This window comes from Ictidomys tridecemlineatus, chromosome 9, assembly GCF_052094955.1.
Source record: "Ictidomys tridecemlineatus isolate mIctTri1 chromosome 9, mIctTri1.hap1, whole genome shotgun sequence".
NCBI classification, from domain to species: Eukaryota; Metazoa; Chordata; class Mammalia; order Rodentia; family Sciuridae; genus Ictidomys; species Ictidomys tridecemlineatus.
This window is the reverse complement of record NC_135485.1, coordinates 142574787-142601997: the sequence shown is the minus strand read 5'-3', so window position 1 is coordinate 142601997 and position 27211 is coordinate 142574787. Positions and strand designations below refer to the sequence as shown.

The 27211-nt window shown below is 39.5% G+C and overlaps 1 long non-coding RNA gene across 1 annotated transcript in view; it reads right to left on the bottom strand.

The window, feature by feature from the left end:
- The window catches only part of LOC144366548 (uncharacterized), a 31715-nt gene extending 6877 nt beyond the window's left edge, over nt 1–24838 (bottom strand). Inside the window, exon 1 of the long non-coding RNA XR_013425603.1 lies at nt 24729–24838. This is a non-coding gene — a long non-coding RNA (uncharacterized LOC144366548). The remainder of the gene's footprint in view (nt 1–24728) is intronic.
- Between the last annotated feature and the right edge of the window lie 2373 nt (nt 24839–27211).

The window sequence follows — 27211 nt, the reverse complement described above, 5'->3', positions numbered from 1 at the left end:
CTCAGGACCCATTTGCACTTAAAAATTATTGAGGATCTCAAAGAGTTTTTGTTTATTGATATTTACCATATTGAAAATTAAGGCCAAGAAAATTTAAAGTTTTATGAATTCATTTTAAAATGCAATAGTAAATATTAAATATTACCATAAATTGCATTTTTATTTTTTTAAAAAACTACATTTTCCAAATAAAAAATATTTTTAAGAATGTCATTTATATTTTTTTCTCATCTCTTTAGTGTCTGACAATAGATGTTTAGATTCTCAGGTCTGCTTTGCATTCCATCTGTGATGTTGTAAGTCATGTAGTTTCAGGAAAACTCTGCTGTGCACTTATAAAAGATGCAGAATGAAAAATTTCAATGTCATCTTAGTGTCATTATACATAGCTTAGATCTTAAGGACCCCCTAAGAGGATCTCATAGACCTCCAAAGGACCCATGACCATACATTGAAAATTTTTACACTACAGCATGAATGGACTATGGAGAGAGGAAGGGAAGGAAGGAACCAATAATTTGCAAGTGTCTACCACAGGCCAAGAGAACGACTAGAAATTTTTCATTAATGTGAATTAATTGTCTTTGCCTAGAAACCACAGAAGATGTTCGTCATTATTTCCTTTGTCTATACATTATTTCCTTTGTACAGACTCAGGACTGTGCAATTTACCCAAAGTCAAATAGCTGACTGGAGGCAGAGCCTGTCTGAAGCTGAATTATGAACAGGAGGCTATCTTAAAGGATATACTTTATAGCACAAGGTTAATTTCCTATTGTTCACAACAAAAGTTATCAACAACGTAATCGCTCATAACAACAGGTGCTTATGACGTCGCCGTCATGTCAATGAGAGGTCCTGGAGTGGCCCAAGTGGATTCTCTGCTCTGGTTCTCACGTTCAAGCTGCTGGCCTGGCTGAATTCTCATCTGGAGCTCACTCAGGCCTCTGGCCAAATTCAGTTCCTTGCCGGACTGAAGTTCCCATTTTCTTGCTGACCATGGGCCGAAGGTCAGTTCCTAAAAGCCGTTCTCGGGTCCTGGACACCTGGCTTGCTCCATCCTCAGCCCGCGTGGAGCCTCGCCCTTGCAAATCAGGGGGTGACTTCACTTTGTCTCTGGGGCCAGCAGCTCAGCCCTGACTCAGGGCCAGCCTCCCGGTATCCTTCAAGACAAAATCCCTCCATCTTGTAGCAACAGAGTGAAGGGAAAGCAGGAAAGGAGAGATGGAGACCTGGCAGAGACCCACAGGAGAGCTGACTGTCAGCGCTGACCAAGGCCCTCTCTCCATAGGAGAGAGAGGCAAAACGGGCCTGGGTTCGGGCTTTCATGGGGAGGCTCAGGAACCAGAGGGGAGGACTAATGTGGATGCGGGCGGTTGAGGGTTGGGTTGGTAGGAGGAGGTGGTGAGCCTTTCTCAGGAAGGCCCTTGGGCGGGAAAGCAAAACTTTTTTCCTTAAAATGGCAGCTGTCACTTAAGATGGCCTTCTAGGTGCTAAGCAAGGACCTTGCACAGAGCCCATGTCTCTCAGCCATTCTACTTGCCTTCCACCCAGGCCCCGTGGTCTGTGTCCCCGATTTACAAAGAAGGGGTGGAAGGGGGGATTGACTTCTACAGGTGATAATGTCAGCCCTCGTTCATCTAGTCTCAAATGTCCTTTCTTGTTTTTCTCTTTCCCTCTCATAAAAATAAACCCTGTACCACTTCTCACAGCAAGCACTAAACTCAGAGAATATCTCCACAGAACATTGTTACAAAACAAGTTTATCAAGTACATAATATATGATTTTAAGACTGTAGATGCTAAGGCTTTACAAATTCTATTAAATATTAAATGGAATTAATATTAATTTTATTTACAGAAATGTATAAGAATATTAAAAAACCCTTTGGAAAAGTTGAAAACCAACACCCTTTTCTCTTCTCCTTATTGAGCAGTTATAAAATTAATGCCTCCAAAAGTATGGCATGTTTTATTAACAAACTTTTTAAAATTTTATGTACGTATATATTTTGTGGTCCTGAGGATTGAACCCAGCAGTATTCTACCTCTGAACTACACCCTGCAGCCCCTTGTTTTGAGACAGGGTCTCCCTAAGTTGCTGAGGCTGACCTTGAATTTGCCATCCCCCTGTCTCAGCCTCCCGAGGGCTGGGATTAGTCATGTATCACTGTGCCCAGGTTTTGCTTCTTTTTTTTTTTTAAATGAAGCCACTTTTTTTTTATAGAAAGAGAATTTTTAATATTTATTTATTTTTTAGTTCTCGGCAGACACAACATCTTTGTTGGTATGTGGTGCTGAGGATCGAACTCAGGCCGCAGGCGAGCACGCTACCGCTTGAGCCACATCCCCAGCCCCTTTGCTTCATTTTTTTTTAATGCAAACTTTCACTTTTAAATTTTCACAAAAGAAAATATTCAAAGAGTGTCACTAATTGTTTACCACATTTGATTCTCATTGTGATACAGGCAGGACTATCTTAGCAGGCACTGAGAATGGAATCTGCCCAAGGATCTATGAGTTGACAAGGACAAGGAAAGAAAAGAGAGGACAGAAGGACCGGGAGAAGAAGAAGAGAATGCAGAGAACACAGAAGAGAACACTGACAGACATTAAGAAAAGAGGCAAAGATAGTGAAACCGTCAGGCCTTGATGGACAACTAAGACTATTTGTTGGCTGGATCTTCTGTTTGTGTACCTGGGGATATTCACAAATAGTAAATACAATGGTAAATCTATCAGGTTAGCACTCCAAGAAATTTGTATATTAAGTCAAAAATTCACTCATCTAAATTTGGGCCTCAAGATTCAGGCATAAATACAATAAAGGGACTTGCAGAATCCATTGTCAGTCAGTGTGGAGCTGCCCTTTAGATATCTCCATCCACAGTCAGTCATGTCACTTTAAAGAGTAGGAAATGATGCCTTTTCAAACAACAGAGTAGAATCCGTGTGGCTTGCTTCCTGGGAATGTGATCACAGTTCCTGAAGAATGAAGACGACACTAGGTCAGTGTCATCCTTCAATAGCACTTGGGAGGGAGGTGGAGAAGGGTGCAGGCAGCCAGGGCGAGAGGGCCAGGGAGGTAGCGGGGCAGGCCCAGGCCAAAGGAGCATGGAGGGGGCTTCCAAAGAGGTCCACTTCCTGTTTGGTGAACATAATCATGGACACAAGCGGGGGACCCAATCAGACGGACATGACCGTACTCATGTCCCTAAGCAGGAGATACAACAGGAAAACCAAAATAGATGCATGGACACAGGGGGCACTGGTCAATAGTAGTGAGGAGGGGTGGACAGGGGAGAGAGAAGGAAAAGAGGAAAGTCCAGAGACCATAAATAGAACAGGCTAAAACCTCCCCCCTCCCCCGTCAGACTCCCCGCTTTAGGGCCCCTTCTTTTCTGTCTGTCTGTCACTTTTGCAATAAACCTAGAGCTTGCTTGCTATCTCTGTGTCCTGTCCTTCTGTCCTTTGCTGAGCACAGACAATGAACCCAACACAACTAGATGGTAACATCTGTAACCTAACTATTCTCAGAGGCAGCTAAAAGAACAGACCATCTAATCCTTTCCTTCTTCCAATTGTGCCCAGGTCTGTGGTTTTTCACACACTCATCCATCATTTTGATGTAGGTTTGCCAGGGCTGCCACAACAAAATTGTATAGACTTTGGTGGCCTGAGCAACAAAATTTATTTCCTCACAGCTCTGTAGACGAGAGCTCTAAGACCAGCTCTATACCATGCTCTGAACCAGGACGACTGGTGACTTGATTCATAGAAGCCAGTCTATGTCCTGTCGGGGTCTTCTGTGTCCATGTGGGTCTCAGCCAGCAGAGCTGAAACTGCACACCTCTCCATTTCCCCACCAGCCCCTGGCGTCCACTACTGCACTCTGCTGAGGAGGGCCATTACAGGCACCTCAGGTAAATGGAGTGGAACCAGGAAGCACTGTTCTGTGTCTCCTTTGTTTCATAGCAAACGGTCCTCCGGGTTTGAGCACATTGTGACAAAGCTGAATTCCTTCCCCTATCAAGTGGAATCACATTCCATCACACATACACACATTGTGGTTTTCTGCTCCTCTTCAATGCACATTTGGGCTCTTTCCATACCTTGGCTCTTATGAATGCTACAATGACCCCAGAAGTGCAGACAGCCCTTCAAGATCTTCACTCCAGGGGGCTGGGGCTGGGGCTTAGAGGTAGTGGGCTCACCTAGCCCACACGAGGTGCTGGGTTCAATCCTCAGCACCACATAAAAAATAAGATAAATAAATAAAATAAACATTTTAAAAGAAGATCTTCGTTCTAATGGTTTTGGATATATAGTCAGAAGTAGGATTGTTAGATTGGATGATAGTTCTACTTTTGATGTTTTGAGAAATCTCCATATTGTTTTCTATAGCTGCTAGACCAGTTTACATTTCTACCAACAGGGTATAAGGGTTCTGATTTCTCTCACCAACACTTTTTATCCTTTTTAAAATAACATCCCTCCTAATGGATCTGAGATGATCTATCTAATGTTGTTCTATCCTATTTAGGTTTGGATCTAGACTGTATCCTAAAGGATCCTGTGTTGAAGGCGTGACCTCCCCATGAGGAACTCATGTTTGATTCAGGTGTCTGGGGCACGCCCTGGGAGGATAAATGTTGTCCCCTGCTCCCTCCTTGCCTTCCCTCTGCTTCCTGGCTGCCAGGAGGTGAGTGGCTTTGTCTCAGTCTGTGCCACTATGCCATGAGGTTCCCCCTCACCTCAGGCCTGAAGCCACAGAGTCAGTCAGCCACAGACTGAAACCGCTGAAATCGAGAACCAAAATAAATCTTTCCTCCTCTAAGTTGACTTTCTCAGGTATTTTCTATCAGCAACAGAAAGCTAATTGACACAACACTGGTCTTGGCAACAGTTTCATGGAAATGACCTCCAAAGCACAAGCCACAAAACCAAAAATATATCAGTGGGTCTACATCAAGCTAAAAGGCCCCACACAGCAAAGGAAATAAATCAACAGAGTTAAAAGGCAACCTAGGGAATGGGGGAAATATTTGCAAACCATGTACCATAAGGGTTCATTCCAAAATACATAAGAAATCCCTGTAGCTCAGCAAGCAAACAAAAACAGAATTTTAAAAAATGGGCAAAGAACTTGAGAGATACTTCTCCAAAGACACACAAATAACCAACAGGAGTATCAAAAGATGCTCAACATGATTGACTATCAAGGGAATGTGCTTATTTTTATTTAACCTGTGTAACAGGAACAGTAATTCCTGTGTGAGGAAATTGAAAGGAAAGCTTAAACCTGGCAGATTCAAATGCACGTTGCCTGACGTTGGCCCACTCCTGCCCTCTGGTGGCAGTTTTTAAAACATGTGGGCAGTGGCAAGGACACAAATAAAATATGGAAAATACAAAGAAAAATCATGAGATGCTGTCCTTGTAATGTACACTAACTTTTTAATTGTTGGTTGTCTTGCCTCCACAGGGATTTCTGTCTCCTATTGGTATCAGTATACTGAAATAAACAATGCAGGGAATTCCAGGAGTCATATAATCACTCCAGAGAAATTATAGCGCATGGATTTTGTTATTTTTTCCTTTACCTCTAGATCACAAGGTTTGGTGATATCCATATCCATGTCTATGCGTCATAAATGTGGCCTTCTGTCTAAGTTATGGTAAAATACTTATACCATAAAATGACCATCTCGATCATTTTTAAAAATACAGTTCAACAACATGAAGTGCATTTACATAGCTATGAAAACAGGAAAAAATGTAATTTAATTGTGTTTCTGAAATTTAAAAAAGAATTACAGAAAATTCAAGATGGCTGCATTGATTTGTAACTGGGGATTCAGGCAGGGGAATACTGATTCTCCCAAGGTGAGTGAAGAGGGGAATTCACTGAAATTCAGTACTGAACAGAGTCGCTTAGAGACTCAGAAATTCAGGTGCACTGAACAAAAAACAAGAAAGTACTTTGGAGCCAAGCAGGTTGCAGCAGCAACAGCAGTGCCAGTTCACCCCAGAGAAGGAGGATAACAGAGAGAGACACACGAGACAGAATTTGGCATGGAAAAACTGGTGGAAGAGAAAAGCAGGCTGTGCTTAGCTGACCCAAAGGCTGCGTGTGACCTGGTGTCTGAATAAGTGATCTGTAGCGCTCCACAGGCAAGCCACAGCCGAGCAGCTGCCATCTTGGGAAGGCCCTGCTACAGCTTGCTCCTGTGAGAATTTGGGAGATCATAGAAAACATTGCCACTCTCCTAGAGAGTACCTGCCCTGTGGCCTGCGGTGCACCCAGCGAACATGAGTGACACGGCACAGAGAAGATCCTACCCAGGGGAATCCTAGTCAGAAACACAGAAGGGAGTCTCCTGGCCTTCTCTTTGAGTCTGGCAGCTCGTGTGAGATGCTGAGGAGGGTCTGGAAACTAAACATGCAGGTGTGTACATCCAGGGGTTAAGCCTAGGAAGGCCGTCGTCATGGGTAGCATAGTGTGTGAGTGCTGTGGGGGGCTGGCTCCCCTTCCCAGTGAGTGGGCTCTTGGGAGGCTTCTGAGATCCAGAGATCAACATCTGGTCAACCCCAGGGTTGTGTTGATCTAACCTCATCAGAACAGATACCACCCAACAAGGTCCCTAAGGCCTAATTAGACCCAAGCCCCAGCCTACAGAACTCTTCCTGTAGGACTCTGCTGCAGTCCCTCCCCAGGAGGACATCAATCTGGTCTGTGCAAACTCCAATCAAGAATGCCTCCCATTCCGTCCTACCTCATACTGGTGAGAAGGGAAGCTGAGCGCCATTTCAACCAGCTTCTGGCTTAGGCCACTTCAACTGGCAGCTCAGCAAGCAGCACACAGAGAGGAATGGTTTAAGAATCCCCAGTTCCCTTGCATCATATCTACACCTCCTCCCTCCACCCCGTTCCCTCTCTCTCTTCCTCTCCCTTCTCTCTTCTCTCTCCCTCTTTTTTCTCTTCTCTCTCTCTCCCTCTTCCTCTCTCCCTCTCTCCCTCTCTCCATGGACCAAGAAGGAACACAAGAAGGACAGTCAGGTATGTGCAGTGATCATCCAACCTTGTCAACAGTTCCGACCACCTCAATGGAGACCGTTCTTTCATTTTTCATAATAATCTTTTCCTTGTATGAGCGTGTGTTGTTCCTGTGCTCATTATTTCATATGCATATGTATCTCCTTTTTCCCATTTTTAGCTTTTTTAAGATATTTTTCTTTGCCTTGTCTTTTGAGGGTTAGGGTTTTTTGTTTGTTTGTTTGTTTGTTTCACATGTTTCTCTTTCTCTACTTTCTTCTACTTTACTTCTTGTTCTTTCTCTCACCCTTTCCTCTTTTTTTCTATTTATATTTTCTCCTCCTTTGCAGACATCATTGCTACATCTCTTCTGCTTTTTCTCTGTTCATATTTTAAACATCCTAAACTTTTTTATCTTTTTTTTCTTTTATTTAAATAAACTGTAATTTTACTACCTCTTGGAACTGATTTCTATAACTCCTGCCCCTACCATGTTGTAGTTATTAGTAACATAGGTGGCACAGTTGACACCTAAGGTTTACTTTAATGCCAGGATAATTAGTAGCTCTCTTTGCTGTTGGCAATTGATGACCCTACCATTCCTGTTTTTGTGGTGACTGGTGTTGTAGATGTCATAGTAGGTGCTGGATATTTATTTAGATGCTATATGTTATTGTCTTTGGTTGATCTATTGTTTGTTTCCCCTTATACTGTGATGTGCTGGGAATCTATAGGAACACTACAAGTTCATAGGGTAAACACTCTGCTGCTGAATTAAACTCAGCCAAAACACACCTTATTCAACACACAAATTAACAAAACTCAAATTTCAGCAATACTTTAATACAAAGAAAAAACACACAAAAATATCAAACTAATGACCAGGCCCCAAGGAGAAAGGCTGGGAGTGAGGACTCAATTCCTACTCATGGACATCCAGTCTATAGCAAAAACAGAGATAATTAACACAAAGGTTGAGGATACTACACCTACAATAGGTCTTTAACACTTTGGTCAGAGAAAGTTATGCCTTAAAATGGTCACACATAATAGTGAAAGAGAAATCCATCCTAATAGATGCATAAAACTTAACACAGACAATCAAGAAATATGAAAATATAAGGCAACATGCCTTCTAAAGTTCATAATTCACCAGCAACTGACTCCAAAGATATTGAAATGGATGAAACATCAGAAAATAATTCAAAAGAATGACTATAAAGATGATCAATGAATTTCAAAAAAACACAGAAAAGTAACTGAATGAATTAAGGAAGTCGGTACAGGGTAGGAATGAAATATTCAAGAGTGAGATAGAGATACTGAAAAAGAATCAAATGGAAACCTTGGAAATTAAAGACACAATAAAGCAAATAAAATGTTCAGCTGAAATTCTCTAATAGAATAGATCATTCTGAAGACAAAATTTCAGACCTGGAAGACAAAGTGACTGACCTTGAATATTCAGAGAATATTAAAGAAAAGAAAATAATTAACCATAACCAGAATATACAAAAACTCTGGGATGACATTAAGAGACCAAATTTAAGAATCACTGGAATTAAAGAGGGTTGTGAGATAAAGACTAATGCATAGATAACCTCTTCAGGGAACTAATAGAGGAAATTTTTTTAAAACTTGAGGATAAGATGGACATCCAGATACACAAGGCATTCAGAACCCAAAATAAACAAGATCAAGAAACTGTTCATGATACATTACAATTAAAATTCCCAAAATAAAGAACAAGAACAGAATTTTTTTTTATTGGTTGTTCACAACATTACAAAGCTCTTGACATATCATATTCCATACATTAGATTGAAGTGGGTTATGAACTCCCATTTTTACCCCAAATACAAATTGCAGAATCACATCGGTTACACATCCACATTTTTACATAATGCCATATTAGTGACTGTTGTATTCTGCTGCCTTTCCTATCCCCTACTATCCCCCCTCCCCTCCCCTCCCATCTTCTCTCTCTACCCCATCTACTGTAATTCATTTCTCTCCAACAAGAACAGAATTTTAAAAGCCTCAAGAGAAAAAAGTCAAGTTACAAATAAAAGCAAACTAATCAGAATTAATTCTAGTTTTTCAGCACAAACTCTAAAATACAGGAAGGCTCAGAATAATGTTCCAAATCCTGAAAGAATAAAAAAACTTTCAACCAAGATTGCTGTATCCATCAAAGCTATCTAGAATTGAAGAAATAAAAACCTTTCAAGATAAGCAGAAACTAAAAGAATTCATGCTACTAAGCCAGCACTACAGAAAACACTTAATGAAATACTTCACACAGTAGAAATCAAGAACAAACCCGAGTTCACAAATGAACAAATAAATGAACATTTGAAGAACAGCAAAACAAATGGGAAACAGGACCAAATCAAATGTTATGAATAAGGCAAAATGGTAGAAATAAATAAACATTTCTCTAGAAAAACATTGAATGTAAATCTTCTCAATTCTTCAATTAAAACACATAAACCAGCAGAATGGATTAAAAAATAATACTTAACAAGAGACTCACCTTACAGGAAAAGACAGATTAAAATTATCAAAAGATGAAAATTGATACACCATGAAAACAGAGCCTGAAATCAAGCAGGAGTAACTATGCTCATATCCAACAAAGTAGACACCAAGCCAAAATTCATCATAAGAGACAAAGAAGGTCACATCATACTGGTAAAACGAACAATGCAATAAAATATATAATGATAGTAGTTATTTATGTCCCAAATGTTAGTTCACCTAATTACATAAAACAGACATTATTCAAAGTGAAGACTCAGATACATGATTACAAATATGTAACAATGAATCCTCCTTTATGTACAACCATAATTCCTCACTAAAGAACATAGAAAAGGGATGTTAAAAAAATTAATTAAGATCATTGTAAATAGTTCAGAGGGGATATTAAAAACAAAAGTAAAAAATTACTTCAAATTCAACCACCAGACAAAACATTTTTTTTTAATTTCTATGAAAAACGTCCACAAATATCTAACCCAAACATTAGCTGTAGTCCCCATAACTGGTGAGAATCACCTGCATGGGTTTTTTTTTAATATTTTTATTTTTCAGTTTTCGGTGGACACAACAATTTTTATTTTATTTTATGTGGTGCTGAGGATTGAACCCAGCGCCCCACGCATGCCAGGCATGCACGTTACCGCTTGAGCCACATCCCCAGCCCATCACCTATATGTTGGTGCTGACTCTAAAGGCCCTGCCTCTTCAACTGCTTCTGTTTTACAGTAGCTCTGCAACCTGGCCCAGATGGTCCTGGTGCCATCTCTTCACTGGAAAGTTGTTTTGTCAGAAATGATTAATGCTTAAGTCTTTTGTGCTATGCCAAAAGGAGAGTTATCTTTCTAATGAAGCACACCCATCTAGAACAATCACTGTTTTCTTTTTATTATTTTTTAGTTGTAGCTGGACACAGCACCTTTATTTCACTTATTTATTTTTATATGGTGCAGAGGATCGAACCCAGGGCTCTACTGCTGAGCCACAACCCCAGCCCATAATCACTGTTTTCTTTCAGGGAATTCTGAGGCCATCACTAAAATAATTATTAATGTTTTCTCTCTGCATGTATATTAATTTATTTCTAAAAAAAAAACAAATAGCATCAAATTCTTGGTGTTCCCACATTACACAATTGTTGGGACACATCAACATTCTAGTCTTTGTCAAAGGGACCCCCTGAAGTTATGTGTCTCTGTATGAAGAGATCTTTAATACTATATTTATTACTTTTGTCAAAGGGTAAAATTGCTACATAATTTCATTCTTCTTTATAGCTGAGTAATATTCCATGTGTGTATACAAAAGATAGATACATATATTCCCTCTAAAAACTAGAACAAGACAGGGATGCCCTCTTTTACCACTTCTCTTCAACATAGTCCTAGAAACCCTAGCCAGAGCAATTAGTCAATAGAAAGCAATTAAAGGAATACAAATAAGAAAAGAGCTCCAACTATACCTATTTGTCAACAACATAATTCTATATTAATAAAGTCAAAATATCCACTCAAAAGCTTCTAGAACTCATAAATGAATTCAGAAAAGTAGCAGAATATGAAGTTAAGAGGGTACGCCTGTCTTGTTCTAGTTTTTAGAAAGAATGATTTCAATTTTTCTCCATTTAGAATGATGTTCACCTGGGGTTTAGCATTTGTAGCGTTTATAATATTGAGGTATTTCCTACTATCCCTAATTTTTCCAGTGATTATAACATGAATGGATGCTTAATATTGTCAAATGCTTTTTTCTACATCTATTGAGATAATCATGTGATTCTTGTCTGTAAGTCTGTGAATGTGGTGAGTTTTGTTTATTGATACCCATGAATTGAACCAACCTTGTATTCCTGGGATGAACCCCACTTGATCATGGTGCACTATCTTTTCAATATGTTTTTGTATGTGATTTTCAATATTTTATTAAGAATTTTTGCATCTCTGTTCATTAGGGATATTGGTCTGAAGTTTTCTTTCCTTGACGTATCTTTGTCTGACTTTGGTATCAGGGTGATACTAGCTTCATAGAATGAGTTTGGAAGGGTTCCCTCCTTTTATATGTCAGGAGTATTGGTGTTTGCCTTCTTTGATGGTCTGGTAGAACTTGTCTGAGAATCTTTCTTGTCCTGAGCTTTTCTTTGTTGGTAGGCTTTTGATGGCATCTTCAATTTTTTTGCTTGAAATTGATGTATTTAAATTTTCTACGCCCTTTTGTTTCATTTTGGGTAGGTCGTCTGTCCCTAGAAATTTGTTGATATCTTTATGATTTTCTATTTTACTAGAATACAGTTTCAAAATAGTTTCTGATTATCATCTGTGTTTCAATAGTGTCTGTGGTGATATTTCCTTTTTCATAATGAATTTTAGTGATTTGAGTTTCTCTCTCTCTCTCTCTCTCTCTCTCTCTCTCTCTCTCTCTCTCTTTCATTAGCTTGGCTAAGGGTTTATCAATTTTATTTAATTTTTCAAAGTACTAACTTTTTGTTTCATTGAAACAGAATTTTTAATTTTTTTTGTTGTGTTCAGCTCTAGTTTTAATAATTTCCTGTCTTCTCCTGCTTTTGGTGTTGATTTGTTTTTCTTTTTCTAGGGCTTTGAGACATGACATTCAGTTATTTATTTGGTGGCTTCCTATTTTTTTTAATGAATGAGCTCAATGCAATAAACTTTCCTCTTAGAATCACCTTCATAGTGTCTCAGAGATTTTGCTATGTTGTATCACTGTTCTCATTTACCTCTAGGTATTTTTTTATTTCGTCCATGATTTCTTCAGCTATCCATTGGTCATTCAATAGTGTATTATTCCGTCTCCAGGTGTTAAACTAGCTTCTATTTTTTTATTTTATCATTGATTTCTAGTTTCACTCCTTTATGATTTGATAGAATGCAAGCTATTATCTCTATTTTTTTCCATTTGCTATGATTTGCTTTGTGACCTAAAGTGTGATTTATTTTAGACAAGGATCCATGTCCTATGAGAAGAAAGTATATTGTTACTAATGGATGAAATATTCTATTTATGTCTATTAAGCCTAAAATATTAATTGTATTTTTTAGTTCTATAGCTTCTTTATTTCATTTTTGTTTGGAGGATTTATCCAGGGATGTTAAAGTCACCAGTATCATTGTGTTGTGGTCTATTTGATTCTTGAAATTGAGAAGTGTTTCTTTGATGTATGTAGATGTTACATTGTTTGGGGAAAAAATATTTGCAATTGTTATGTCTTGTTGGTGTATAATTCCCTTAATTAGTATGAAATGACCTGCTTTGTCCCTTTTGGTGAACTTTAGTTTGAAGTCCACTTTATCTGATATAAGTATAGAAACTCCTGCTTGTTTATGAGATCTACGTGATTGATACATTTTTTTCCCTTCAGTCTGTGGATGTCTTTGCCCATGAGGTGAGTTTCTTGGAGACAGTAGATTGTTGAGTCTTGTTTTTTAATCCAATCCATCAGTCTCTTTTTTTCATTGATGAGTTTAGGACAAAATGATAGGATTTTTAAATGATAATCAGATTTCTCATAATGAATGAGCTCATGAGATGAAATTAGGCACTTTTCCAGATATGGCACTTGATATCTACTATTGGTACAGGCAGAATACAGAGCTTTGCTGAGAAAAATTGAGCTTTTTTATGTTTGTTTCTCTCTTTTCTGCTGTTTTCCAGAAAACATTTTTCTTTTGGCTGGGGATTCAGCTCAATAGATCAGTTGGTAAAGTGATTGCCTCACATGCACAAGGCCTGGGTTCAATCCTCAGCACCACCAAAAAACATTGTTTTTCTTTTATCTTATTCCTTTTTTTTTACTTTAATCTTTCAGAACCACTTATCCTAATAAAATTTAATTGCTTTACATTTATAGACAGTTTTTAAATTGATTCCTTCTTTTTAGGTGAGATTCTTCTCTCTTACATTTATGTTATCCTCAATCTACTTTACAACCACATACTGTACATGTGTGTTTATACATATATAGAAATATTTATATATATTGTATACAATATGTTTTGCCCTGCATCTTTAATTATTATTTAATAATGCCACATCCCCCAAAATCAACCTGATTTTTTATGAAGAGTTGTCTAGCCATTTGGGAAAGTGGTCTTTGAAAACTATCACTTACTACTGAGTTATAGAATTAATAATTATAGTAGCACTTTCTAACTTTACAGAAAAATGGCCATCTCACATGTGAGATGAGAATCTGATTAAACTTGAAAATTTCCCTTTTAGAAGCAATGCACATTTCTACATTTACGTATCTGGTATTTTACAACTTGCATGAAAATTGCTTAAAATCCTATACCACATAGACCCTTAACTTTAGCAGTATTTGCCTCTTACCTAATGCCATCTGGTGTAGATCAGTTTATTATATATAGCATCATCTCCAAAGAATTCTCTGCATTATTTATAAATATTATAATATGGGTTATAATAAGTTATAAAAATGCAAACACATCTGGAAGTCATTTAACAAAAATCAATAAGCCCTTTATAAATTGAACCATTATTCATATGTTGATCTGATCAGTTCACTAAATATTTCCATTTTTTTACCTCACTTTGCCTATTTGTCCAAACATGTCTCAGAGTTAATCAAAAGAATCAATGCCTTTTTAAAACACTAATTAAGTCTTCCTTAACACTATTCCTTATAATCCTCTCACGTTCATGAGTCTTTATTTGGACAATAGAAATGTAACCCCTTCAGCTATACTGGCAAAAGGGAGAAGAGAACTATAACTGTCTATTTTTCAAGTCCATGTACTGCATAAATAAATAAACAGACAAACAAATTGTCCACAGTCCAGGCAGTTTAAATAAGATAAATGATCCATTAAAGATTATTTTGCCCAAGTTTCCTGAATCATGACCCTCAACATCTTTTTTCTATGCAATATATATACTATTAAAAATTCCCATAAAAGAGGTTCTTTGCACATTTTCAAACCACCAAAACCACACTCACACATATTTATAATCCCAATAGACGTGCCCTGGTGAAATTCTTATGGATTTCAGCAGAACACACCCACACCCAAGAGTTCAGTCAGCTTTTCTCTTGTACTCTAATAAGAGAAAACATTCTATTAATAAAAGAGGTGGCAACCATTACAAATGTCTTGTTAAATATTAAATAATGGGAGATTTTTCTGAGCCAAGGAACAATAATAGGCAATATCCACAATGTGTTCTGTACTGGCAAAGAAGCACTTTTATAGACTCTCTCCAAAATTGAGTGGTTTGACATCACACCCTGAGAGACGTGAAGATCACTGACAGTTCCTGAGCGCCTGCTTTGTGCCAAGCACTGTATGGGGCACTCTGTGCACATAATTATTTTACAGACAAGTAACAGAGGTTCTTTCAAGTTAAATAAATTACCTACCAAAGAATAAATAATATTAAAGGGTCAACCTGATTTCAGAGCCCAGGCCCTGACCGCTGCCCCACACTGTACCCAATCCTAACTAGGTTTATAAAACACAAAACTGTAAAGGCACTGTAAAGTCCTCACATCTCGGCCCAAGTCTACAGTGAGAACACAGCGTCTCACTTTCTTTGTAGTTAATACATCTTTCCTCATGACCCTCCCTTCTCTGGGCAGTTGTGGGGGTGGGGGATTACTAATGTTAAATTTGGTTTAAACCTTAGTCCAATCCTGTAATTTGAGCTGTCTCTGCAGGTGATACCCAGTGGTCCTTCTTTACCATGATTTCCCCTGACAGGCAGAAGACTCATGGCCCAGAAGGGTACCTCCTCTACTCTGGGGATTCAGTGCTGCTCCAAATTTGCATTTTAGTATACTAAAGTGGGAGAATATGGGATTAAACACACACACACACAAACACACACATACACACACACACACACACACACATACAAAAACAAACTATTATCTTTTCAGACAACAGCCTGGATTACAAAACTATCATCTTGGAGCTAATTTTAATTGAGGAATTAGGTTCTTTCCATAACCTTCTTTTCTTCCCCACCCCAAGTAAACGGATCTCTAGAACAATCAGAGCAAAGGTTACGTTGTTCTGTTTTTTGGTTTTGTTTTGATTCTGGCAATTGAACTCAGAGGCACTAGACCACTGAGTCACATCCCCAGCCCTATTTTGTATTTTATTTAGAGATAGGATCTCACTGAGTTTCTTCGCACCTTGCTTTTGCTGAGGCTGAGTTTGAACTTGAGATCCTCCTGTCTCAGCCCCCAAGATGCTGGAATTACAGACATGCACCACACATAGGCTAGGTTATATATACATAAAAGCAAAAGAGAAAAGTGTTTTAATACATTTCAAACTATTTTTACAAGCATGAGTGGATGCAGCTAGCATAACAAAACTCCAATTTTGTGAAATTATTTTTCATTTGAAATGCAAGCTTTCCATTAAGAATTTATTGTTTACTCTATGGAAATAAACAATGGATGGTCAATTGTTGCAGAATCTTCTAAGAGAGTTTCCCCTGATTTTCTTTATGAATGTGTTCAACTATTAAATTAAGAAGGAATTCACAAAATAAAGCAATGTACATATAATTTCCCTTGCACCCCCTAAGGTAACTGGAGTAACATTAACACTCCACTATGTTATTTTTTTTACACTTGTATCCACACTGATACAAACATAGAGACAGGTGTGTAAATGAAAAGCAATCTATACACAGTACTCTGCAATTTGCTTTTTTATTTAATAATCATTATCACATCAATGTGAAATTTCCATACAAAAAGAGTAATGGGCACGTGTCAGAATTTTGTTTTAATCATTAATGAATAAACCAGAAGAATGAGAAAGCTGATTCAATTTGTATATGAGAAACTTGGAGTGCAGCCATTAAGTGCTAGAGTAAATATGGAAGTGGTCATTGTCCTACAGGGAAATAAAATCATGACTTGGTATCATCTTCTGCAGAGAGAAAAAAAAAATGCCATTGCGTTCATTGCTTTATTTTGTGAATTCATTCTTAATTTAATATTAAAGATGTTCATAAAGAACACTAAGGGGAAATTCCACAACAATTGATCATCCATTGTTTGATCCCAATATGTTAACCTCTAACTTTACCAACTCATCAAATTTCTGGCCCTAAACACGTGTAAATATTCAGTCAAACCAAGTTTCATTTCCCTCTGGGAGAAAGCTAGACAACTTTCATTCTGGCTTGCTAGAAATGGTACAACAGGATATTAAGATCATCTTTGTACTTATTTACAAGTCTGGGATGATATTCTTAAACATAGTAGATCATGGATATCCCTCTGGATTAGCAGATATGCCTCAAACTCATTGTGTGTGTGTGTGTGTGTGTGTGTGTGTGTGTGTGTGTGAGAGAGAGAGAGAGAGAGAGAGAGAGAGAGAGAGGTATGCTGAGGATCGAACCCAGGGCCTTTGTGCATATGAGGCAAGCACTCTACCAACGGAGCTCTATCCCCAGCCCATCAAATTCTTTTTAATAAGTGTATAATCAGTACATAATATTAGTAAATACACCAATCATACACCAATTCGTAATTAGTAAGACACCAATCCCTAGACTGATGGACATATAGGTTTTCTTCCCAATGTTTTAGTTACTACCAATAATCCTACTTTAGTGTTTTTGCAGATGTGCTTTATACTGATGCTTCTATCCTACAAGACAGAGTTCTAAAAGCAGAATATTTAATCAAAAAAATAGATACTCTAATTTAACATCAGGTCTTTCAACACTTTCATGAGTGTTGACAGTTTTAGATAAAGTCCTGTGTATATTTTTTTTGCTGAGATGAGTCAAAAATAATCCTAATAAGACTGAAAATACTGAATCTAACAAGCTCTTTCCTTGTAAAGAGAGCAAGTGTAAAACCCTGACGACAATGACACTGTAGGATTTATGGACTGGTTGCCTCAGGGGCGCAGAGTTGGGAAATGGCTCAGCTTCCTCCACGTTGGCTAGTTCCTCCAGCACACACCAGCTTGCCCTTCCACTGTCCAACGTGAGTGGAGGCAGCATGACAAAGCCCTCAGTAGATGCAGCTGCCCAGTCTTAGACTTCCCAGACCCAAAACTGTGAGTTGAAATGTGCCGAAGTCTGGCTTGGCACAAATCAGGAGCCACTTGTCAAAAAGAAACTAACTTTATTTTTAGAACTACAAACGCCAAACAAAACAGCTCCAGGGAAAAACCCTCAGAGCCCAACTGCCACCACCGGCTTCCACAAGCCTCTCTCTCCCACACCAGCCTCTCAACCTCCCACAATCCTCCTCCTCTTGAGGCCGATTGGCTGGGTTGCGTGGGCAGAGCCAAAGAAGTCACCCAATGAGCAGCTCCGTGGAGGAGCCAATCAGCTAGATGTTGCTGGGGCCGCTGTGAGCCAATCATCAGCTGGCAGTCTGAAGGGCAGGGAAACAGCCCAATGAACATCACCGCAGAGGAGCCAATCAGCTAGATGTTGCTGGGGCAGTCTGAAGCTTGCTGGCAGCTGGAAGTTTGCTGGGGCCCCTTTGGCTGTGGCTCTCAACAGAAATGAATGGTTTGCCACATTAAGAATACAGGCCACGGGGCTGGGGATGTGGCTCAAGCGGTAGCGTGCTCCCCTGGCATGTGTGCAGCCCAGGTTCGATCCTCAGCACCACATACCAACAAAGATGTTGTGTCCGCCGAGAACTAAAAAATAAATATTAAAAAAATTATCTCTATCTCTCTCTTTCCTCTCTCACTCTCTCTTTAAAAAAAAAAAAAAGGATACAGGCCAATATCCCTGATGAACTTAGATGCAAAAATCCTCAATCAAATATTAGCAAATTATATTCAACGACATATTTAGAGTGTACATCATGACAAAGTTGAATTTACCCAGAGATCTAAGGATGGTTCAACCTACACAAATCAATAATTGTGATTCATCACATAAATGGAATTAAAGACAAAAATCACTTGGTCCTCTCAGTAGATGCAGAGAAAACCTTCAATGAAATTCAACACCCATCATGACAAAAAAAAAAAAAACTGAAGAAGCTACTAGGGATATAAGGACTCTACCTCAACATCACAAAGGAGACATATGAAAAATCTAAAGCCAACAGAGTAAATGGGGAAAATGAGATAAAGATGCTTACTCTCACCGCTCCTATTCAATATAGTACTAGAAATCTTAGCCAGACCAATTAAGGAAAAGAAAGAAATAAAAGGAAAAAAAACAGAAAAGGAAGAAGTCAAAAATTATCACTGTTTGCAGATGATATGATCCTATAATTAGAAGATCCTAAAAGCTCCACCAAAAGACTGCTTGAGCTAATAAATAATTTCAAAAAGTAGAAGGTTAAAAAATCAACATATAAATGTCAATATTTTTCCTATATACCAATAATGAATGTACTAAGAAAGAAGTCAGGAAAACAATCACATTAACAAAACCTTGGGGAAAAAAATACAATACCTAGGAATAAATCTAATGAAGAAAGTGAAAGAACTTTGAAACTATGAAATGAAAACTATGGAAATTTGAAGAAAGAAATTAAAGAAGACACAAGAAGATGGAAAGACTTCCCATGTTCATGGATAAGAGAAATTAATGTTGTTAAAATGGTTGTACTACCAAAAACAATGTACAGATTCAATGTAATCCCCATCAAAATACCAATGGTATTCTTCAGAGAACTAGGGAAAATAGTCCTAAATTCATTTGGAAGAATAAAAGATCCAGAATAGCACAGCAATTCTAAGCAAAAAAAAAAAAAAAAAAAAAGAAAGAAAGAAAGAAATTCTGGGGGCATCACAATACTGACTTCAAAGTACACTACAAAGATATAGTATAGTAACAAAAGCTGCATGGCTCTGGCATAAAAGCAGATACATAGACCAATGGTGCAGAATAGAAGACACAGATGCACTCATCTGATCCTTGGCAAAGGTACCACAACATTCACTGGAGAAAAGTCAGGCTTCTAAAATAATGGTGCTGGGAAAACTGGCTATATATATGTAGAAGAATGAGATAGACCCTTATCTTTCACCCTGATCAAAAATCAACCCAAAGTGAGTCAGAGACCTACAAATTAGATCCGAAATCATGCACTCCTAGAAGAAAACTTAGAGTCAACATTCCAGCATATGGCCATAGGCAACAACTTTCTCAAGAGGACCTATAAAGATCCAGAAATCATGCCAAGAGCCAATAAATGGGATGGCATCAAATTTAAAAGTTCTGCATGGCAAAGAAAACAATTAAGAATGTTGAGAGCCTACAGAATGGGAGAAAATCTTTGCTAGCTACTTTTCTGACAGAGGATTAATATCTAGAATATATAAAGAACTCAAAAAAATAACATCTCCCCCCAAAACAAGCCAATTGATAAGTGGACAAATGAAGAAACAGATACTGCTCATATGAAGAAATACGAATGAACAACAGACACTAGTATTGCTGTATGTACATACATGGCTGTATAACCAATGTGATCCTGCAATCTGTACACGTGGAAAAACAAGAATTTATACTCCATTTGAATCAAATGTATGATATGTCAAGATCATTGTATTGTCTTGAGCAACTAATAAAAAAAAGAACAACAAAATTTTGGGTTTTTTTAAATATTGTTTTTTTAAAAAATGTTCAATATTAGGGCAGGGGTTGTGGCTCAGCAGCAGAGTACTCGCCTAGCACATGCGAGGCTCTGGATTCGATCCTAAGCACCACATAAAAAAATAAAATAAATGTATTGTGTTCAACTACAACTAAAAAAAAAAAAAACTTTTTTTAAATGTTCAATATCATTAGTAACTAGGGAAATGTAAACAAAGCTACACTGATATTTCATTCCACTTCAACAGGACTGGCCATCATTGGGAATACAACCAATAATAAATACTGGAGAAAAAGGAAAAGTTTTACACTGTTGGTGGGATTGTAAATTAGCACAACCACTGTGGAAATCTGTATGGAGGTTTCTCAAAAGACTAGGCATGGAACCACCATATGATCCAGCTTTGGTAGTCCTTGTATTTATCCTAAAGAATTAAAGTCACACACTATAGTGATACGTGTATACCCATGTTTACAGCAGCACAATTCACAATAGCCAAACTATGGAACCAGCCTACGAGACTGTCCATGAATGAATGGATAAAGAAAATGTAGTATATGCACAATGGAGTTTTATTCAGCCATAAAGAAAAATTAGTTTGTGTCATTTTCAAGAAAAATGAATGAAACTTGAGAACATTATGTTAAGCAAAATAAGCCCAACTCAAAAGGTCAAGAGTCATTTGCTTTCTCTCATAGGTAGAAGCTAGAGAGAAGAATGGAAAAGAAAAGTGGAAGGCTCTCGTGAAAATTTAAGGGAGGTCAATAAAGTAGAGGAAAGGGACCAGGGAGAAGGAGGAGGAAAAGGAAAGGGGGAACACTGGGGAATACTATTGGCCAAATCATATTGTTATATTGTGTGCAAATGAAAATACGTAACAATAAATCCCACAACTATGTACAACTATAATGCACCAATTTAAAATATGGAAGAAAAATCAAAATAAAGTTTAATAAAACTAATTTTCCCAATGCCCCCTAAATAAATAAATACATAAATGTCTTTCATGTATAAATTACCCAGTCTAAGGTGTTGGGAAACAGACTAAAAGACCATATGACCCAACAGTTCCATTCCTAGAATATGCCGTCCAAGAGTAATGAAAACCTGTGTCCACAAGAACACCTGCATGTGAGCGTTTACCACAGCATTAGTCACCGTAACTAGAAAGTGAGACAACTCACCACAGGAACAACTGATGAGCCAGTGAACAAAATGTGATGAGGCCATACGGTGAATATCATTCAGCAACCCAAACCGGAAGGAAGCACTGGTAAATCCTACGACATGGGAAACCTTGAGAACAGGATGGTGCATGCAAGAAACCATGTGTAAAAGGCCACATATTGTACGATTCCACGTATGAGAAATTTCCAGAAAAGGCAAATCGGCAAGAGAGAGAAAGTGGGTTGGTGGATGACAGGAGTTGGAGGTCAGTGTGGTTGGTGCCCAATTACTTAATATGAATATGGAGGGGTTTTTGAGAGGGTGGCGGTTAAAACATTCTGGAATTAGTAGAGATATTATGAAATCTTATGACAATATTAAAAACCACTGAATCGGATATTTTAAAATGGTCAATTTTGCAGTCTGTGGATTACAGTTCAATTTTTTTCTAATGAAGGTGAGAATGGCATGACTCCTCCCTGAATGGCCAGATGCAGCAACAGAGCTGCTCGGGTGTTGCTAAAAACCTGCAGTAAGTGTCTTCTTACAGTGTGGAGAACGGCAGGGAGTAGGGGGACTTGAAAATTCGAAGGATCTAAATACAGTAAAATACATCCTACTTCACTCTGCCTTGGCCAGCGAGGTCTTCTTTGCCTACACACTGCAAGAAATAAAAGGAGCATGAGACTCCTCGTGGTTACAGAACTCCGTGCCTGCGGTCTTGGCGATGCCCTATACCCGCCAGCTCTGTCAGGGAACCAAAGTCCTTCTCTTTTACAGATAGTGCCAGTTATTAAACGATTTCCTCTGGCTCCAAACGATCCCATGCACTCTGATGCTGGGGCTGGGGCTCTGCAAACCTCAGCCCTTTGCCAGTTGAGACCCTGTCAGACTTTTCCACTGGGGCAGAGGAGCTGCAGGGCTGCAGGAGGGAGCAGGGCCAGCCCTTCCTGTCTGCTGGCTTCTGTAGGCTGCCCCCTGCTTGCTGGTCCTGTGAGAGTCACCTCACAAAGCCTCTGGGCCCAGCCGGGCAGCAGCCGTGCCTTCCCCTAGCAGTGGTTGAACTCTGTGGTTTTCCGGGCCCTTCCAGAACCAGCCCCAGGCATCCTTCGAAGGCTGCAGCACAAGCAGAGCAGAATGCTGCCCACAAGGTCAGAACTCCAGCTCTTTCGGGTTCTTGCAGATTTCTGAGTTTTAAAATTCCACTCCCTTTGTTCCAACCCTAGGATGGGTGGCTGCTTCCTGCAGCGGCCTCCTCTGCCGTATCTCTTTTTCCATTTTCATTATCTAGTTAACAACTTCATATCTGGGTCATGATTTCGTAGATTAAATTCCCTGCTAAAGTAACGAGTGTGGTTCATGCACACTGTAACACGTAAAGGCATCCCTTCTGTAGATTTTATGTACATGTGTATATATATAAATTGTTGCCGGTTGGAAATCTGGGCTGCTTCACCCGTTGAGTGTTGTGAAGAGTGCTGCTATGAGGTGACAAGAGCCAGACACAGAAGGCCCCATGTTGCATGAGTCCATCCACCTGAGATGCCTACACGGGGTCAGGCTGTGTGAATGCAGATGGCGCTTCCCAGGGCCTGGAGACAGCAGCCAGCTGAGCAATGCTTACTGGCTTCGGGGTTTCCCTTAGGAATGATGGAAATGTCTGGATCTACACAGAGGCCATGGCATGATATTTCAAGTGCACCAACTGACACTGGATTTTCCCAGGACAGTGGTTAATCTCACATCGGGTCAATTTCACCTCACTCGGATGACTACCTACCACGGTTTCTGTCCACTCCCTGGGCCCCAACACCCGGGCCTTCTCCCCACAAGCAGCAGCTTCCACAACCAAGACGGCCCTGCCTCCTCCCAGCCCTTCTCCTCTGTTCCCCCGGTTTCCACTGTCCCTGGGTGGTTCAGTCTCAGAATAAAAGCATTGTCTTGGCCTGTGATGTTCAACAGAGTAGCCACCAGCCACAATTTAAAGCTGATGAGCTAAACATTCAACTCCACCTGCCTAGTGCTCTTTACCCCCCAGTCAAAGAGGCTTCAGTCCAGGCTTTGCACTTCCTCCCTGACCCCTCCCCCTTCTCCAGCCAAGTCCCTCTTCCCAAGCACACACCAGTAACCCAGGCACCAGTGCATCTGTAACTCCACATCTGTTCTGAATGTAAGTCTGTCCTGTGGAGCCACAGACTCCTCCAGGCCAGTTAGTTTCATTTTGTTTTGGGGGTTTTATTCGTTTATTTATTTTTCCTACTCACTTACACACTCAGTGGTGTATTTCTGAGCCCTCACCAAATACTAGCTGATTGGACATCTGACGCAGCTAGCTCTGGTTTCAAGGGATTGATTCCAAACTGAGAAAAGAGAAACGCTGCGGCACAGTGGTAATACCCTGCCCAAACAAACAGCGGTGATTTGCAGTGCTTTTCTCCTATGACTTCCCCTGGTTTTCATTTTTAATGAGGATACCACTTGAAACACATTCCCCGTGTGGCTCAGTCCAGCTAACTCCAGGAGGAGGTGGGAGCCCTCCTTGATGAAAACCAGCCCTGCACCACCTCCCTTTGGTTCCCGGGTCAGAGATCAGATCCAAAAGCAACCCAGAGGGATACGGGCCAAGCCCATGCCCTTCCCTGGAGACTTCTTTCTCAGCCTGCTTCCTGCTTTGCCTGTATAGATTTCAGGAAAGGCTCCTGAGAATCTGATGGAAGGTTTCAGTCCTAGGGTAACTGATCAGTAGTGTTGAATGACTTTTGCAAGCTCAAACCAGACTTTAAAACATTAGCCTGTGAGTTACAACGACTTCCTCAGTATTTATGAATGTATTTTGAGGAAAAAAAAATTGTGTGTGCCTGCTGCAGCTTGCAGACTGTTTTTGCAGCCGTAAATCTGCAGTGGGCTGGTAAGTGAGAAATTCTCCTACTTCACTGCACGTATGTTATTGTCATCCTACATTTAAAGTGGCAATGACCAAGATTAATGCTCACTGTGTGATTGGCTCAGCCTTGCTGAATGGAGGAATAATAAAAGGAAACGTCGGGAAATAAAGCAGATGAATACAGAGAGCCCGATGGTGAGAGGGCTCAACAAGGCTCCGGCGTGGGCATGCGAGATGGTTATCCTTGGCACTGTCCTCGGTTACTTCTACTCCTCTACTAATCCTTTCTCCCCCCAAGCTCACAGGAATCACTTTCTTTTCTTTCCAAGCTAGGTTTGGCCAGTTTTCAGAGCAGTAAAGTCGTAATAGAACCCCAATTTATAACCCTGGGCAGAGGAGTAACAGTCTCATGGAAGCCACCACGGCCCCCAGGCCGTAGCACATCTGTGCCCACAGCCACATCTTCACCCACAGCCCTTTTCCTGAGGACTGTCACACATAAAGAGAAGTTCACTGACCTTAAAGACGTCCTTATGCAGCAATGGTGACAGGTGGTATGTGTGCTACCCAGTTCCCTTGCCTCTTGTTGAGGCCACTGTGAAACACAGAGTTACACTGGCTCCCAGACTTCCCCAGTGGGATTAGGATCGGTCTCCTGGGCTGTGACAGGCCCTTTACTGGCTCCCATTCATTTCCTTTTCCTGTCCTGGCTTTCCTGCCTGTGTTTGCTGGGATCGTCTCCCAGATACACTGCTTGCTCTTAGATCTTTGTTTCGGAAGCTGTTTCTGTGTAACCCAAATCATGATACGTAGTGGTAATGGTTATCATTTGTTAAGAATAATCCATGCCATGGGGCTGGGGCTATAGCTCAGTTGGTAGGGTGCTTGCCTCACATGCACAAAACCCTGGGTTCAATCCCCAGCACCTCCCCTGCCAAAAAAAAAAAAAGAATAATCCACACCAGAGACATTTTCCCAAGTGCTTTGTACACAGTAAGCCACGTAAATGTCACACAGTTGGAGAAGACAGATGTCACACAGTTAGATAATGTCATCATTCTCATTTCACAGACAGGAAAACTGGAACACAGAGAGGTTGAATACTTATCTTTTGGACCTGGCCAGCATGACTCCAGAGACTGGGCACCTGTGCCCCGATGGCCTCCGGTGGGGTTTGTGCAATAAACAGAAACAGAAACGGAGTAAAATCAGAAATCACAATAATCAATGCATAAATTCTAAGATTATGACAGAAGGTGAGCCAGAAGCCTGGGATACCTGTTAGATAAGAGGTAAAGGAGGCAGAGGAGCCAAAACACATGCAAAGATCATGGGAATAAAAAGGTACCTTGACCCTGGAAGATTAAAGATTCCTGCAGACGTTTAGCTTCTCCTACTGAAAAGTGGAGGCTAAAATTTTCCTCAAACTTCAATGTGACTGTCGTGAATTATTGACCAGTACAACGCATGGGAAGCAATATCCTGGCTTGTGCCGTGTGTCTAAGAAGCTTTGTAGCTTCCGTCTGCATCTTTTAGGGTCCTCTCTCTCGGGAGCCCTCCGTGGCCACGGGAGAGGTCTGTCCCAAGGCTGCCCTGCTAGGAGCCACCGGTGGTGCTCCCGTTGACCGTCTCCACAGAGCTCAGCTCTCCAGCGTCCTGTGGAAGCTCTGAAGGTCTTGGACCCTCCAAAGCTGTGATGTACTAATCTGCCCCAGAGGCAGGTAATGAAGGAGTTCATGTGTGTGGAGAATTTAGAAATAATTTTTACAAGTTGGGCTGTTTTATATCACCATAGGTTGGCAACACAGCACCGTATCAGAGATGAGCTATTACTACCTAAACAACAACAACAACAAGCCTGTTTTGGTCTAATTTCTAAACAATTGCTATGGTTACTGGCATTTTAACAATCTGCATGGGTACCTCAAATGAGCACCTTTTTGTGACTTATTCTGTAATAAACATTGCATGGACATGGAACTTAATTTGGAGAGCTCCAGTTATAAGGTCAACCCTAGCACGTTCAGGCTCAGCAACACATTCACTTCAAGGTCTTTGGGGACAGTTCTATTTCCAGCCCCAAGGACTATATATTTACTACATACTTCTGCATTTCAATGGCAGACTCAAGTGAACAATGACAGTGTAATGGTCAATAAGGGGAAAAACAAAAAAACAAAAAAAAAAAACCCACCAGACCTCAAGTTCTTCATTCTGCCATTCTAACTGACAACTTGGGGTTTTTTATGTATATTTAAAATGTAAATCATTGAAACAAGGTGTAAATTCAAAGGTATAATATTGATGATTGGTAAGTACAAATTCTAGTTTGTACATGAAATATTGTGCTGAATTTGAATATTCCACTCTACTCAACAGAATAGAATATTCTTTTTCATTTTTTAATATTTATTTTTTAATTTTAGGTGGACACAATATCTTTATTTTGTTTTTATGTGGTGCTGAGAATCGAGCCCAGTGCCTCACGCGTGCTAGGTGAGCGTGCTACCACTTGAGCCACATCCCCAGCCCAGAATATTCTTTTTCTATATAATGTATCTATCTAATATTCTATCTAATATTCTATATAATATTACTAAAAATTAAAATTTGTTGTATTTTAAATAAGTGTTTTAAATCTAAAGAAAATTAAATTTTTATATCAATGGTACAAGATAGTAGTTTCCTAAATTGTATCTTTTGCAGAATTTTCAGTTTTCCTAAAATAACTTTTAGTTACTATTTAGAAATAATTTTTACAAATAACCATTATTTACCTAAAATATCATTATATAAGACTATAACGAAAAATACTGATGTTTGTAGATTGCACATAAAGTGTGTATTTTTTTATTTTTTTAGTACTATAATATCCATTTTACTTTCTTTTTAAAAAACTGGTAAGATTATTTACACGAAGTTCAGAATGAGAAGTTTTTTCACTTTCTACGTCTTTCTACATCTGCATTGGTATTATTAGTTTCACTTTATGTGTTACTAT